We start from the raw sequence: 18105 nt of genomic DNA, 5'->3' as shown, positions 1-18105 counted from the left end.
GTATATTCTTGCCTCCTTTGTCATAAATTAGGTGACCGTATGTATGTGAGTTTATCTCTGGGCTTTCTATCCTGTACCATTGATCTATATTTCTGTTTTTGTGCCAGTACCATACTGTCTTGATTAATGTACTTCTGTATAATTTGAAACCAGGGAGCTTGATTCCTCCAGCTCCATTTATCTTTCATGAGATTGCTTTGGCTATTCAGGGTCTTCTGTGTTTCCCTACCAATTGTATTTTTTTTTTTATTCTAATTCTGTGAAAAATTCCATTGATAATTTGATAGGTATTGCATTGAATCTGTAGATTGCTTTGGGTAATATAGTCATTTTCACAATATTGATTCTTCTAATCCAAGAACATGGTATATTTCTCCATCTGTTTATGTCGTCTTTAATTTCTTTATCAGCGTTTTATAGTTTTCTGAGTAGAGGTCTTTTGCCTCCTTAAGTCGGTTTATTCCTAGGTATTTTATTCTTTTTGTTGTGATGGTAAATGGGATTGTTTCTTTAATTTCTCTTTCTGATCTTTTGTTGTTAGTTATAGGAATGCAAGAGATTTCTGTGCATTTATTTTGTGTCCTGCAACATTACCAAATTCATTGATTGGTCCTAGTAGTTTTCTGGTGGCATCTTTAGGATTTTTTTATGTATAGTATCATGTGGTGGAAGACCTAAATAGACATCTCTCCAAGGAGCATATACAGATAGTTAAGGTGCACATGAAAGCATGATCAACATCACACATTATTAGAGAAATGCAAATCAAAACTACAATGAGGTAACACCTCATAACAGTCAGAATGGTCATCATCAAAAAATCTACAAACAATATATGCTAGAGAGGGTGTGGAGAAAAGGGAACCCTCTTGCATTGTTGGTGGGAATGTAAATTGATACAGCCACTGTGGAGAACAGTATAGAGGTTCCTTAAAAAACTAAAAATAGATCTACCATATGACCCAGCAATCTCACTTCTGGGCATATAACTTGAGAAAACCATAATCCAAAAGGACATATGTACCCCAATGTTCATTGCAACACTATTTACAATAGCCAGGACATGGAAACAATCTAAATGTCTGACAGAAGAATGGATATAGAAGATGTGGTACATATTACAATGGAATATTACTCAACCATAAAAATGAATGAAATTGGGTCATTTGTAGAGATGTGGGTGGACCTAGAGTCTGTCATACAGAGTGAAGTAAGCCAGAAAGAGAAAAACAGATATTGTATATTAATGCATTATGTAGAATATAGAAAATGGTACAGATGAACGTATTTGCAGGGCAGGAATAGAGACGTAGAGAATGGACATGTGGTCACGGTGGAGTACGTAGAGGGTGAGACAAATTGGGAGATTAGAATTGACATATATATGCTATCATGTGTAAAATAGATAACTAGTGGGAACCTGCTATAAAGCACAGGAAGCTCAGCTTTGTGCTCTGTGACGACCAAGATGGGTGGGATGGAGGGGTGGGAGACAGGTCCAAGAGGGAGGGGATATATATATACATGTAGGTGACTCACTTCATTGTACAGCAGAATCTAACACAACATTGTAAAGCAAATATACTCCAATATTTTTTTTAAAGAAAGTGATTCTTTAAACCTGCAAAGAAAGTCCTAGGCAGATCCCTGACTAATCTGACACTGACCAGAATCAACAGCACCCAGATTATCAGAGTAACCTCCCTTCACAACACAAATATGAGGCAGATCAGAATAGCACTTTGCAAGGGCTCTGAAAAGTAAGTTGTCATTAGAACCACAGCTCATAAAAGCAGGCCAGGACTTGTGCATTAAACGTAAATAAGATGACTGCTTGCTAAAATAGAATATTTAAATAAAATGTAGACTCTCATGATTAACTCCAATAGGATACAACTGAAATCACTCATCAAACACACACATACACACAAAAACAGGAAAATCACAATTTATAAAAGAGAAGATAACAGATTCCAACACTGAGATTATTCAGTTGATAAAATTATCTGACAAAGATTTTAAAACAGTCATCACAAAAGTACTTCAGTGAAACAGATGGAACAGGCAGAAACAAATAATAAAATGGTGAAATAATCCCCAATATACCAATAATTAGTTTAAATGAAAATGATCTAGATATACCAATAAAAAATATTTAGAGTTGATTTTTCTAAATGATCAAATTATGCACTCTTTTTAAGAAACTGATGCCAAATATAAAGATACAACATAAGTAGGCTAAAAGTACAAAAATAGGAAAAGACATACCATGCAACAAACATTACTTGTTTTTATAAAAGCAGTAGTAATATTAATAGCAGATAAATGTGACTTCAATGCAAATTAAGTGATCAAGAACAAAGAGGGAAATTACATGATAAAATTTCAATTCTCCAAGAACATCTAGTGATCCTAAATACTTATAAAATCAAAATAATAATAAATAATAAGAAGTGAAAATTGATAGAACTACAAGGAGAAATAGAGAAATCCAAAATTATGGTTGGTATCTTTAATGACCTTCTATCTTTAGCTGATATAACTACTTGACAGGAAATCTGCAAAGATAAAGAGGAACTCAACAACAGCATCAACCAACATGATCTAATAGATATTTACAGAACATTACACCTCAAAACAGCATGAAAAACATTCATCTCAAGATCATAAAGAATATTCACAAAGATAGATGAAATCCTGGGCCAAAAAACACACCTTAACAAATTTAAAAGAAATGAAATAATACAAAAAATATTCTCAAAAGGTGGAGAACATCAGATTAGATTAAAAGTTAAAACATGAGCGACTGAATGATGTCTAAGATTGATAATCACTAGTCTGACTAATTAGGCCAAAAAAAAAAAAAAAAGGAAAAAATACAAATTACCTATATAATGAATGGAAGAAGTAATATGATCAGAGATTGCACATATTAAAATGTTAATAAAGTAAATATGAAAAAATTTAGGGGGTGATGAAATGAATATAGTCTTGAAACACACAGATTTCCAAAATAATAGTTCTATATCTCTCAACTGAATTGTTTGTATTTTAAAATATTTCCACAAAGAAAATTCCAGAAAAAAACATGTTTTCACTGTGAAATTCTATCAAACATTTCCAGAAAATTGATGAGGCTACAATACTACCCAACTCATTTTATGGGACCAGCATTAGTCTAATACCCAAATCATATAAAGACAGTACAAGGAAAGAAAACTACACCTTGATATACTTCTGCACATAGATGCAAAAATTATAATCAAAATTTTACCAATCCAAATGCAACTATATAAAAAAAAAGGAGGTGCATTGTGACCAATTGGAGTTTACTTCAGGATATCAAGTTTTATTTAACATTAAAAGATCAACAAAATTAATTGCCATATAAACAGACCAAATAACAACAACATATGGTCACCTCAACAAGTATAAAAAATACTGACAAAATTTTACATCCCTTCCCTATAAAAAGCATTGAGATATGAGAAAAGAAGGGAATTTTTTCCACCTAAAAAAGGGTATCAATAAAAGAACTTACAGTTATTATCATGCCTAACTGTGAAAGACTGAATGATTTACTCTTAGAATCAGGAAAATATCTAGTGTGTGTATTTTTAGCATTTCTATTCAACATTTTACTGGTCATTCTAGATAATCCACTGGACAAGAAATTAAAAGAAAGAGGTAAACTGTTCTTATTGGTAGAATGCATGATCATTTATAAAGAATATCCAACAAAATCTTCAAAAATGTTCCTAGGACTACTTTAGAAAAAAAGTTCCTAGGACTACTTTAGCAAAAATTGAAATAAAGAAAAGAATGTAATTTAAAATGGCATTATAAACATGAAATGCTTGGTGATAAATTTAACAAAATTGTACAAGACTTACTCTGAAAACTACAAAGTATTTCTGAGAAAATTTAAAAATCCAAGTAAATGGACATGTATGATATATTCATTGATCAGAATATTAAGATGTTAATTCTTCCTGAAATTTATCTTAAAAAAAAAAAAAAGAAAGAAAAAGTCAGGCTTCCCTGGTGGCACAGTGGTTGAGAATCTGCCTGCCAATGCAGGGGACACGGGTCCTTGCCCCAGTCTGGGAAGATGCCACATGCTGCGGAGCAGCTGGTCCTGTGAGCGATGGCTGCTGAGCCTGTGTGTCGGAGCCTGTGCTCCACAACGGGATAGGCCACAACAGTGAGAGGCCCGCGTACCACCAAAAAAAAAAAAAAAAAAGAATTTATCTGAAGATCTATGGATTCATTGCAATCCCAATCAAATTTCAAAACAGGCATTTTGGTAGTACTTTACAAGCTGATTCAAAAATTCATATGGAGATAAAATAGAACTAGGACTAGATAACACAACTTTGAAAAAGAACATTGGAGGATACACCTACTTGACCTCAGGGTCTATTGTAAAACTACAGTAATCAGGACACTGTGGAACTGACATAAAGGAAAGAAAAATCAGTGGGACAGAACAGACCCACACCAACTTGGACAAATGATTAACTGAAGTACAAGGCATTTTCTGGGATAAAAGACCAGGTTTTTTACAAATGGTGCTAGAACTGTTAAATATCCACATGCAAAAAAAAAATGTGTTGATATATACTTCACATAATATGCCAAAATTAAATAACAATTGACCTTAGACCCAAATATAAAGACAAAAACTATAAAACTGCTGGAAGGAAAAAGATTAGAATATCTTTTTTGACCAAATATTTTTCAGAGACAACATTAAATGCACAATCCAAAATAGAATAAATTGAAAATTTGGACTTTAACAAAATTAAGAACTTCTGCTTTTTGAAAACTGTTAAGAGAATTAAAACCTAGCTACAAGTTGAATGAAGATATTTGCAAATTACAAATTTGATAAATATGTCATATCCTGAATGTGTAAAGAATTTTTAAAACTCAGTATTGGAAAATAAACAACCCAAATTTAAAGGTTAGTAGTATCTGAATAAATACTTCATTGATAATGATATATGGATGGCAAATAATCACAGGAGAAACTTATTCAGCATTGTTAGTCATTAGGAAAATATAAATTAAAATGATAAGATACTACTACACACTATTTGAATGTCTAAGATAAAAAAAATGGAACATACCAACTCTTGGTAAAACGACAGAGCAAACTGTATGAAACTCTCACTAGTGGGAATGTAAAATGGTGCAACCACTTTGGAAAATTGCCTGAGTTTGGCAGTTTCTTAAAATGTTAAACATATACCAACCATATAATCTTGGTATTCCACTCCTAGATATTTACCTAAGAGAAATGGAAGTATATGTCCTTACAAAGACTAGAATATAAATGTCTATAACAGGTGTATATGTAATAACAAAAAACCTGGAAGCAGTTTAAATGTCCATCAACAGCTTAACAGATAAACAAAATGTGATAAATTCATATGAAGTAATACTACTAAGCAGTATAAAGGAATGTATTATCGTTATACTTATCAACACAAACAAATCTCAAAATAAAAAACCTCTGAGTGAAATAACCTAGACAAGAAAGAGTAAATATTTTATGATTATGATTCTGTAAAATTCTAAACAGGCAAACAAATGTATAGTGACAGAAAGCAGATTAGTGTTTACTAAAAGATGTGACAGAAAGGGGAATGGAGGGAGGATTTCAAAAGAGCATAAGGAATTTGGGGAGGTGATAGATCCATCCATTATCTAGATTGTGATGTTGGTTTCATAGGTCTACCTATGTAAAAACATCAAATTTTACACTTTATGTATGTGAAGTATATTACGTGTCAATTATATACCAATAAAATGATAAGAAAAAATAATTTGTGAAATTTCAAGTATGTACAGATCAAATTAAGGCAGGTCAATTTGATATATAACAGATGGTGCAAGTCTTTCAACACAGAGCTAAAAGTTGCTGTCAATGGATCAACATTACTATATTAAAATAGAAGTGTGGAATGCCAGGGAGATTCAGGTATGGGAGATAACTATAGTAAGTCTCAGCAAGAACAACTGAGGCCCTGAGGCTGTTAATGCCAGGGTGTCAAGCTCTGGTGTAAAGTTTGAGTTAGTTTCACATCAGCATTGTCATTATCCAGCATGAAAGAGCCCAAACTCAATCCCACCAACCCATTTCTCTCTCCTATCCAATTATTAAATCTCTTATAGGAAGAGTTTATTTTTGTTACTACTGAGTTTAAAGATTTTTTAATGTATGCCCTTTAATTAATGTGCTTGTTATTTTTGAAAACTAATATTTAACTGATAGTTATTAACTCCAAATTGAACAAAATTTGAAATTTTATATAATAAACTTCTTTTAAAGGAAAAATTAGTTTTGTTTTTGTTTGTTTTATTACAGATGTTACTCTAGGCACTTATGCTGAGAAAAAACTTCACAAATGAGAAATGACATAAGAGTATTTGGAAAAGTTATAGACCCGCCAAACACTTTTAAAGTGATAAGACCTTAACCCCATTAAAAAATGATTCTTTTAAAGACAGCTGCTTTGAGAATAAGCACCTTATATAAGCACATTTGGATGACAGAACTGCTGTCTTAAACAGTTCCCTTCCATCTGTGTATAATAGAGATGTATTGATTGCTCCTTGCCATCTATGTTTTTGATGATCTCTTTGCAACCAACAGGATGGCACAGTGTCACTTTCAACACTGTTCCTACCAGCATCATTAAATCAGCTTGCAAAATGGGCTTGGCTCCTGGGAGAGATGATAACTTCATTGGAAAAGACAAGGGCAACTCGGAGGCATGACTTCAATATGCTGACATGTCTGTTATAAAGACAAAGCAACAAATATTCTAAAGAAATATACTCTTTTATATCATATATAATATCACCAACATGCTAGGAAATCATAATTACATACTTCAATTTCTCTTGATCTTCCTGGATTCTAAAGTTTCCCTCAAAATTGAAATGCAAACTAGGTCATAGGTATGATGGAAAAAAAATGTAAGAAAAATCGAAACAAAAAGGAAAAATAATAAGAACCAACCTAAGTGGAAGAAAGTGGGATGGTCAAATTAGAGAACAGACTGAGTCTTAGGAGCTCAGTGTGGTCATAAAATCCTCCACTTGGAGTTCTAAGACTCCAAATTTGACCACTATCTATCTGTGTTCCTTAACCCATAAGCATCTCATCTATGAAATGGAAAATGTGTGCATATAATGCATTATGATTTTATGCAGTCCAAAATAAGATAAATGTGAAGTATAAGTACTTTTGAGTTTTATAAATAAGGTATTGTTGTTTGACAAATTTCGAGAATGTATAATCTCACATGTAAACAATCTTGATATAGTACAACACAACTGTCTCTATAAACCTCTAGTTATTAGTAGGGAAAAGTTAAATTGTTACCTTCCTACTCAAAGGATATTATATGACAAACTCCTCATTTCCTGAAAATAAGTGAAGAGTAAGAGTAACAATAGAATTTCTATATAGGAGACCCTTGGTAGAGGGAACTTGGTGAGAATACAGTTGGAAGGCATGGGTTAGATGGTTTGTCTTGACCCCAAATCTTCATTGCATGTACATGAATCCTAATTAAACCGTATGTTTATTTTGAGTAGATATGGTTATCCAAAGGTAGCTTTAGATGGTTGGAGAAGGATATACTGATGGAGACTGTGATCATATGTCAGTTGAACTCTCCAAATTCCCCTGTATCCTACCCCCAACACTTCCACCTACACACACACCAAATACTCTTCGGTGAGACCACTGGTCGAGAGCCCAGTCAACACATGGGACATAGTTACTAAGACCACAATGTTCAAGACTTCAGGATATTATACTTTGTTTTTAATGGCAATATGCCTTTCAAAAAGCCACAGATTTTTTCCTCGAGTCTCCATTCTTCAACAATGTAAATTAATTCTGACTTTAGCAAAGATGGGAAAATCAGATTAACAGTAAGGGTTGCTTTAGATCCTTCACCAATTCATCATGAGGTGTTCCTTCTCTCAGTCAAATACAATTAGAAATATTACTCACAGTCAGTTTTTCTAAAGACTTCAATTATTCCATAGATTATCCCCTAAAAAATGTTTATCATTTTACTGACAGAGTCCTTTAAGTGATTCAATCAATGATACAGATCATTAATGGTTATTATGATAACCCACAATTTAGAACACAAAGTTGAAGAACAATTTTCTAAAAGTTCTCAGAAAATAGAATGGGATACAACTATAAGACATTTAAATATGTCATTTTATCAGCTAACTATACAAAGTGTGTGTGTGTGAGGGTAGAATATGGTACACACCATTCACAATAACAGTTTAGTTATTCCTGGCTTTAATTTGAAGTAAATTATGTAACCTTTGATGGTGGCAAGTATATCTTTATATTTAGGTTTTGAAATGATAATGATAAGTAGGTTTTTATTCCATGAGTCTATGCTAATCAATTCTTGGAAACAATAATGCAAATTACACTTCTATTGGGACCAGAATAGTCTCTTTCAGCCTCTGTGTCTAGGAGAAGGATTTGAACACTGTTCTCTGAAAGGCACTTAGTATGGCAGAATAACTCAATCATTGATATGCCTTCCAGGTCTGGGCATGGGTCCAGGGAGTGGTGACCTCTGGGGACTATTGAGATTTGAGGATGTATGACATACTAATTGTTCCCTCAGGGATTCAACTCAGCACTTAAAACCAATATTTTCTTTAGCTAACATAACACCTAATTTCAACTTTGGAAAACCCAGAATCTTAATTTACTAGATGACTGATTAGATACAGTTATGAGCATAATTGGTCAACTTTGGATTCCATTCTTTTCTTATCCTAGGTTTAAGTCAGAGGCGAGATTCCTGTGAGGGCAACGAAGCTTAAACTTCAGGAACTTTCATTTGCATAAGGCTTTTCCCAGGATTGGAGTTGCCCTAGAAGAAGCTGAGGATGACACAGCTGCTGTCCCAGCCTGTGGCTTAGCCAGCCCTGGGGGTGGTTTCCAGGTTGCAGGTCAGTGTCACCTACTGTCAGTGACAACCTGCCCCTTATGGACCTCATCAAGCATCAAGATGCTTGAATCCCAGGAGAAGATGGCTGAAGATCTCACTCTGGTCCCTGCTTTTGATAGAGAATGGAGTATGATCCTGGCTTCACAACCATCCCACCTTGCACACAATCTCCCTCTAAAGCATGAGAACTGAACAGCACAGTAGATCTGGCAGAGATGGAGCTGCTGAAACACCAAGTGTCAGGAGAGCCTAAGGCCTGGAATTCTCTGAAGTTTCCCCCTGGCAAAAGACTCACCTTCCCCTGGCAAAGAACTTTGAAAGAAGGTACAAATGCAGCATCACTGGTAAGGAGCTGTGAAGCTGGAAAAAAATTTCAAAACCATCAATAGTAATAATAACAATGATAATAAGTCAATAAATGATGGTAGAAGAAAGAACGTACTATCTTTCCATTCCTTTAATTCACAATATTAATTGAATTGTCATTCAATATGGAGACCAAAGATCCAAAACAAATTACGAAGAACATTATCAACATGGGCCAGACAGATGCTGTAGTTATTATTATATGTTACTGTTCTAAATGTTGCTCTTCTCAGCTTTCTAAAATTTGTTTCGTGATTTTTTTATCATTCTATGTAAATATTCATTTGCATATTTAATTTTATTCTTTTTTTTTTTTAATGTTCATTATTGAGTGCATTCTAGGCCCACAAAATCTGGGTCAACTTCAGTGTTAGTGCATATTCTCTAGACACGAATGTCTGATGCGGTGTCTTTTCATGTGTATAAATCACAGAGTTTATAGATTTCTTTTACATTTTTCAAGTGCCATTTGTTACAATACTAGAGCTTTACCCCCATAAGTCTCCTGAATGCTTTCTTTTCTAAACTTCTTTGATTCTATTCTTCTGAAGCATCTCCCTGTTGCACACTGTCTCTTGTGTGACTCTCACAGGGCATTTTGCTGCTGTTCTGGGCTTCTGCACCTTTTCACCTAAGCTCTTCTTTCCTGGTTCATTTGAGCACCCATTCCCTTCTTTTCCCTCCTAAGCTCGACAATGCTTTCATTTTTGTCCACTGCCCCCTCCAACTTTTAGCCTAAGTTGCATATTTTTTGGTTCTTTTTTCCTTAAAATGAGAATAAGGATATTGAGTTCCTGAAATAACTTTATAAAAATCACTTAGTTCCCTTCAGAGACATAATAAACTAGAGTCTCTGAAGGTATGGGGCCCAGAACCTCCATTTTAACAAGCTGCTCAAGTGATTCCTATGCACATTCCATTTCTAGCCCCATAGTCCAAGCTGTGTTTTCACTGGCCACAGGAGAACTGGTAGAATAAGGTTTCCTTCTTTCTCTTCTCCTTCACTCCTGAGTCTTCAAAGAGAAGAAAGCAGTCCCACTAATGTAAATTATATTACCCTTTAAATTCTAAAATCCAGAGGCTGAAGAAACTACATCAGTTCTGGTTTCAAATTCCTAAAAACGTTTACCACACCCAAATTCCTAAAAAGTGATCTCAATCACTGCCAAAAATGTATGTAAGAGTAATGTATGTTCTTTTTAAAAAAATTCAGGCCATGCTGAATATTGAAAAGAGATTGACTCTATATGTTCCTAAGCTACATTTTAATCTATTTCCTCATAAATAATCTCTCTGCCAAGTACCTAGCACTGTAACTGCAACCTCATCTACATATAGTTCTTGCCATTTCCTGAATACACCCTGTACCTGCCAGTTTTGCCCAAAGCTTTTTCTCACATTTTCTTGTATTACTACTTCTGCTGCTTCTGACATCTTATTTTGTATAGTACTTAAAGTTTACTAATTCTTCCACATCTTATTTAATCCTTACAACAATGCCGTTAAGATAGGAGGAAATCAGGGGTCAGAAACATTAAATAAATTTCTCAGAATTCCAGTGTTGGCAGGAGAGAGGGTCACATTCAACCATAAATTCATTGTTTTGTTTTTTAATTCCAATACAGTGAATTTGAAGTAAGTAAATCAATTTTCCAAGAAATATTCCCATAGATTCCCATGGGAATGAGTCTCCTTTGACTTTATCAATGCATAAGGGTTTCAAAGAAAATTAACTTTGTTTACATGTAAAGGCTATTGAGAAAATTAAAATACATAATGTAAAAACAGAAAATACTAATTTACAGTGTTGGAAATCAAGATAACAGGTACCCTTGTGAGGTGTAAGTATGTTAGTGATAGGGTGACAAGAAGGTGTCACATAAGAGCTTCTGGATCTTTGGTAATATTCAGTTTCTTGATCTGGATGCATATTACAGTGATGTGTTCGATTTGTAAAATTTCCTAGAGTTGAACAATTAGAATTTGCTCCTTTCCATATGTATATTATACATCACTTTTTAAAAGACAGTGTATGTTCACAAGATTGTTGTATTTTTTAGATTCCATGTGTAAGTGATATCATACAGAATTTGTCTTTCTCTGTCTGACTTATTTTACTTAGCATAATGCCCTCCAAGTCTATCCATGTTGCTGCAAATGGCAAAATTTCATTCTATTTATGGCTGAATAGTATTCCATTATGTGTGTGTGTGTGTGTGTGTGTGTGTGTGTGTGTGTATAATCTTCTTTATCCATTCATCTGTTGTTGGACACTTAGGTTGCTTCCATACATTGACAATTGTAAATAATGCTGCTATGAACATGGGGTGCATATATCTTTTCAAATTAGTGTCGGTTTTTTTTTTCAGATTTATATGCAGAAGTAGAATTGCTGGGTCACATAGTAGTTCTATTTTTAGTTTTTTTAGAAACCTTTTTAATGTTTTCCACAGTGGCTGAACCAGTTTACATTCCCACCAACAGTGTATGAGCGTTCCCTTTTCTCCACATTTAGTCAACATTTGTTATTTGTTTTCTTTTTGATGATATCCATTCTGACGGGTGTGAGGTGATATCTCATTGTGGTTTTAATTTGCATTTCCCTGATGGTTAGCAGTGTTTCATATGCCTGTTGGCTTTCTGCATTTCCTCTTTGAAACAATGTCTATTCAGTTCTGCCTATTTTTTAATAGGATTTTTTTTTGTTTGTTTTCTTGATGTTGGGTTGTGTAAGTTTTATATATATATTGAATATTGATCCCTTATCGGTCATATCATTTACAAATATTTTATCCCATTCAGTAGGTTGTCTTTTTGCTTTGTCAATGGTTTCCTTTGCTATGCAAAAGCTTTAAGTCTAATTAGGTCTCATTTGTTTATTTTTGAGTTTATTTCCTTTGATTTAGGAGACAGATCCAAAAAAATATTGCTGCAATTTATGCCAAAGAGTGTTCTGCCTAAGTTTTCCTGTAAGAGTTTTATAGTATCTGGTCTTACCTTTAGGTCTTTAATCCATTTTGAGTTTATTTTTGTACATGGTATTAGAAAATGTTCGAATCTTATCATTTTACATGTAGCTGTCCAGTTTTCCCATCAACACTTATTGCAGAGGCTGTCTTTGACCCACCATATATTCTTAATCTACTTCATAGATTAAGTGACTATAAGTATATAGATTTATTTCTCACTATTCTGTTCCATTGGTCTATGTTTTTGTTTTTGTGCCAGTATCACACTGTTTTGATTACTATAACATCGTAGTAGTCTGAAGTAGGGGAGCGTGATTCCTCCAGCTCTGTTTTTCTTTCTCAAGATTTTTTTTGGCTATTTGGGGTATTTTGTGTTTCCATACATATTTAAGCAGACTCATAGAGTAGAGAACAAACTAGTGGTTACCAGAGGGGTGTGGGAGGGTCAAGATAGGGATGAAAGAGTGAAAGGTACAAACTATTGGGTGTAAGATAGGCTATAAGGATGTATTGTACAACAGGAAGAATATAGCCAATATTTTGTAAAAACTGTAAATGGAGTGTAACCTTTAAAAATTGTGTAAAAATTTAAAAAAAGTAAACTAAAAAAAGAAATAACATTGATCTTTATTATAAAGGAAATTAAAATCCAATATAAATTACTTTGTGAATTCAGATAATTTAAAAGCTAAAATCTATCCTCAAAAAAAATTAAAATAAAAAGACATAGTGCTTGAAAAGCTCTCAACAGAGAGCTTGTCAATAAAACCATTCTATTTATATGTTAACAATAATATTAATGTTATCATTATTATTGTTAAAACCCTCATTGTATAGGAATGAATATTTTATTTTTTACAGGTAATGAAACTAATACTTTAAGTGATTAAGTAAATCTAATCCAGCTAGCGACTAATAGAGCTGATATTCCATCCAAGTAGTATCCTTCACTGCTTCTATTCTGCTATAAAATAAACTTGCAGTGTAAGTGAGCATTGCCCATGGACTGCCTCAGGTGAGTGTTCTCTAGATGCATATTTAGTTCCTTCATTAACTTTTAAGCCCCTGAAGCAGAATGTTTTAGTCATTTTTCTACCCTCCACCATGAGCTTGCATGAGCTTTGTATATTGTACCGTTTTCAGAAAAACACGTGAGCCTGTGGGTGCTTGTGCACACACACATATGCACACTTTTACAACAATATAGCTATCTAAAGTGAGACAATATAGATGTCTTGAATTGGTAGCATGCATGTTATCACATTGTCAATGTATTTTTATATTATCAAGCAAATAGTTACTTTCCTCAATTAAATTCAATTTTGAAAATAAACTCCTTAGCAGTTGACTGAAAATCCCTATAAAATACCAATATATAACTCAGTAATCCATATTGCTGAATTCAAATGTCCATGTGATATTTTAATAAAATGCCCTTTCAATATGCAGTTGAAAAGAAGCACAACATTATTCCCTGAACTTCTAGCTTTTTTTAAAAAATTGAGATATCGTTATTTTACAATATTGTGTTAGTTTCTACTGTACAGCAAAGTGAAGTGAAGTGCCCTGTGTTATACAGCAGGTTCTCATTAGTTATCTCTTTTATACCTATTAGTGTATATATGTCAATCCCTATCTCCCAATGCATCCCACCCCCCTCTTCCCCCCTTGGTGTCCATACGTTTGTTGTCTACATCTGTGTCTCTTGCAAACCAGTTCATCTGTACCATTTTCCTAGATTCTACATATATGTGTTAATATATAATATTTGTTTTTCTCTTTCTGACTTACTTCACTCTGTATGACAGTCTCTAGTTCCATCCACATCTCTACAAATGACCCAATTTTTCCCCCTTTTTATGGCTGAGTAATATTCCATTGTATATATGTATCACATCTTCTTTGTCCATTCATCTGTCGATGGACATTTAGGTTGCTTCCATGATGTGGCTATTGTAAATAGTGCTGCGATCAACATTGGGGTACATGTCTTTTTGAATTATGGTTTTCTCTGGGTATCTTCCCAGTAGTGGGATTGCTGGGTCATATGGTAATTCTATTTTTAGTTTTTTTAAGAAACCTCCATACTTGAACTTCCAGCTTTTGAAAGAAGGTGAGATAAAAAACATGAATAAATAATTCTCCTCTGTATTGGATTTCTTTAAGAAGCAGATAAGTTTACAAGACTTTGGAAATCTTTGCAAAAAGCTGTGCTTTTTTATTTCATAAAATAAATAGGTTAAAGATATTTTTCTGTTCTTGCTTAGAACAATACAAGATTCATATGAGTTCCTTTCTATTTTTTTTTTCCAGGTAGTGGTTTAATTAAGCTTAGTTGTTGAGAAATGTTCTTCTTTTTAAATTTGAAATATCTTATTCTAGAGATATAAAGGGATAGAGAAATAAGAAGATTTCCCTTTCTCATTTATTACTGCAAGCACAGTGAAACCATATCATTCAGTCTAACTGAAGACACTAAGCAGATTTATAAAGAATTTGTCATTGAGGGCTGTGTAGTCTAATATTATTTTATTAATATCCAGAATGCTTAATATCTTCAGGGAAGCCTAGGTGTTTCTATGTAGCAAACTGGAAAATAATGTAGCTGTCACAAGGCATAAGCTACCTGTTCTCCAAATCTTTATATTTGTCAGCAATAGGAAGTAAGATTTAGGATTATTCCACACATATATACACACACACACACTAAAACTAATCCAGTGTGCTCCTAGATTGTATTTCTGACTTCATATAAAATATCTTTTTTTTAAAAAAAAAGATATTATGAGTTTCTTCAGAATGCTTTTGTGTGACTACTAGGAAAAAGTGTGATAGAGTATGTTACAGAAAACATATGAAAGATTAGAGATGAGTTTAGGGGGAGTAGACAATTTTTTAATGGCAGTTCCTATTACATTGATTCACAAAAATTGTTCAAGAAACCTACTTATGCCTACTATTTATTCTTAAGTCATTTCCTATTTTTTTCTTGGAATGTTAATCCAACATCCCAAGCCCAACCTTTATCTTTTTTAAGAACCTTAGAAAATTTTGTTTCAAAGGGAATAAGAAGTGTGAATAACAAAAATGTTAAAGGGTACCAATAGACTGTGAAATGATGAGTGGAAATTAAACGTGAAAAAATAAATATATAAATTTCAGTAAGAATTTACAGTGTCCAAAGGAACATAAGACTTCCCACCTCTTCCTTGGTACTCACATGTTTTAGGAACCTTTCTGAATTTCCCAAAGACCTGGAATGAAGTTTGACTATTTCCATTTAAACAGAAAAATAGTGACCCTGAGAGGTAGCAAACTCAGGAACATTTGATGTAAGGGGAATGGAGCTTGGGATTTGGAAAGTGACAGATCAGCATTTTGTTCCCAGCTCTGACAGTTACTGGCTGTGAGATTTGTGACAAGGCACTTGAACCTAACTTAAAGTGATCTCAGAGCAATAATTATTCCCACCATTTAAGATTCAGGGTTACTATTCCTACTATTCAGTAATAATAATAATGTTCAGAATATATTAAATACTTAAAATGTCCCAGATACTCTTTTAAATCTTGTGCATGCATTACCTCATTTAATATTCTCAAGAATCTGAGGACGCAGGTGGTATTTTTTTCTCCATTGTGTAGTTGAGAAAAGTAATTTACAGAGAGGCTAGAAACAAGATTACAAAGCTAGTAAGGGGAAAACCTGCATTAAAACTCATTAGTCTGGTTTAAGAACTCATGTGATTAAGTCTTTTGCTGTACTGTCACTAATGTATTAACAATAGATTAATAATTTAAAAATAGTAGATGCTAAACAAATGATGGCTAGTTTTACTATATGCCAGACACTATCTTAATTTTTATCACTTATAAAAGTGACTGGCACATAATAAGCCACCCTCATATTTAATGTACAGATGAATTAATGAGTTACAAATTACTGCATTTCAGTTAAACATCAAACCAACTAATAATTTAATTTTAATAAAGTCCCTTGAAAGAATTTTTACTGAAAAATATTAGTAGCTTATAATTAAAATATGGTCTGTATAATAAAGGAAACAATTTATAGTATTTTAGGGATTTGGAATATTTGATACCTTAAAGAAAATTTGAATGTTTTTGTTGCAATATCATTAGAAACTTTAATGCACTTGAGCAAAATCTATCTTTGTACATTGTGAAAAGGTCAATATCAGCAACTTTCATGCAAATAGTAATAAATTTGCCCTTAGTAAGTCAAAATGAAAGAATTCCACTTATATGAGCAAACTGTTATTTTATGATATATATGCACAGAGTGTATGCACACATACATCATATATACACAAAAATGACCTTGCTCTCTATAGCAAAGCATTCATTGTTTGTATAAATTGTACTTCTTTCTCTAGTACCCCGACGGATTGCTTGGTTGAAAGAACAGTTAATTTGAAGAAAATATTTAGCTTTCTTAGTTTCCTTTGCTATTGGAAATAACAGTGTTAGTTTGGAATTAGAGATAAACACTACCTTTATCATATGCAAACCACAACAAAAAAAAGGAAGGAATGTTATTTCTTTTTTCTTCCATTATCTGATCTATTACTTGCTTGCTATGCTCTTTTAATTAACTAAAAATTAATGGTCTTTTAAATAAGTAAAGCTAAAACTTTGATTTTTTAAAAGAAGCTTTGTTTTTAAAATATTATATATACCCAATTTTACTGAATTGTTACAAAAATATAAATATTCACATATGTTTACTTAATCTTTCTTCTTATTTTTATTTTAATTGTGTGTTTTTATAAGTGGCCTCACCAGTAAAAGCTAAATACACAAATTCATCAATTATCAACTTTTTCATAAAAATATAGAAAACGTTACTTTTATTATTCTTCCCCTTAATTTTCAAAGAAAGTTGGAGTAAATTTTAAAAACTCCACAGTGACAGTAGTGAATAGATATTCCTTTATGTTTAGAAATTCTAGACAGATATGTTTTATTATATGTGAGGGTGATACATATTTCTCAAACATGCTAGTCTGAACTACTCCAGTGGGTTTTGTTAGCCTCTAAAGGAGGCTCCCACAGCTTCCTTTGAAAACTGTTAGCCTCTGCTGATGGATGCATCGTAATCAAATGCCCATCTGTGGGCACCAACCAAAAAGGAAGTCCAATGCCACAGATTTATCTTTATCTCATGAAAATCACTGGGAGTGTTTATGAACAACCATTTATTACCTTCCTTAGGGCCCATATAATTAAAATTGTCTGTCTCACTGATTTGCTGTTGAATGAGATTTAAAAGAAGAGTGATATTGCTATAAAATGACACAGTCACAGATCTCATTACTGCCCTCACAGGGAACCATTTATCTTTTTACAGTGTCCTCTTATGGTCTCTCATCTGTAGCTGATCTGATGTTGAGTTCCAGAAAGTAGGCCTAATCCCTATGGATCCTAATCACACTAATCATAATTATCACCACTTCTTGCATTCCTTTTATGTGTCAGCCAGTGTTATAAAAGAATTATAATGATTGTTTACAGTGCTTTCTACAAAGCTACCTGCAGAAATGTGGATTTTACAGTGGAAGGAACTGATTTTAAGACATTTTTAAAAGTTGCTCATGGTCAAATAGGTAATAAGTGACTCTGCAGAGATTTAAACTCAAGATGATCTATGGAACCATATGCTCTGACTTTTTCTTCTGCTTACTGTGCCAGGCCTAAGTGTCCTAGATGTTCCTGGAGAGAATTGAGTGGATAGCTACA

The sequence above is a fragment of the Mesoplodon mirus genome (genome assembly GCF_964341445.2).
Source record: "Mesoplodon mirus genome assembly, chromosome: 16".
NCBI classification, from domain to species: domain Eukaryota; kingdom Metazoa; phylum Chordata; class Mammalia; order Artiodactyla; family Ziphiidae; genus Mesoplodon; species Mesoplodon mirus.
The sequence above is the reverse complement of the archived record's forward strand: the minus strand, read 5'-3'. Positions refer to the sequence as shown.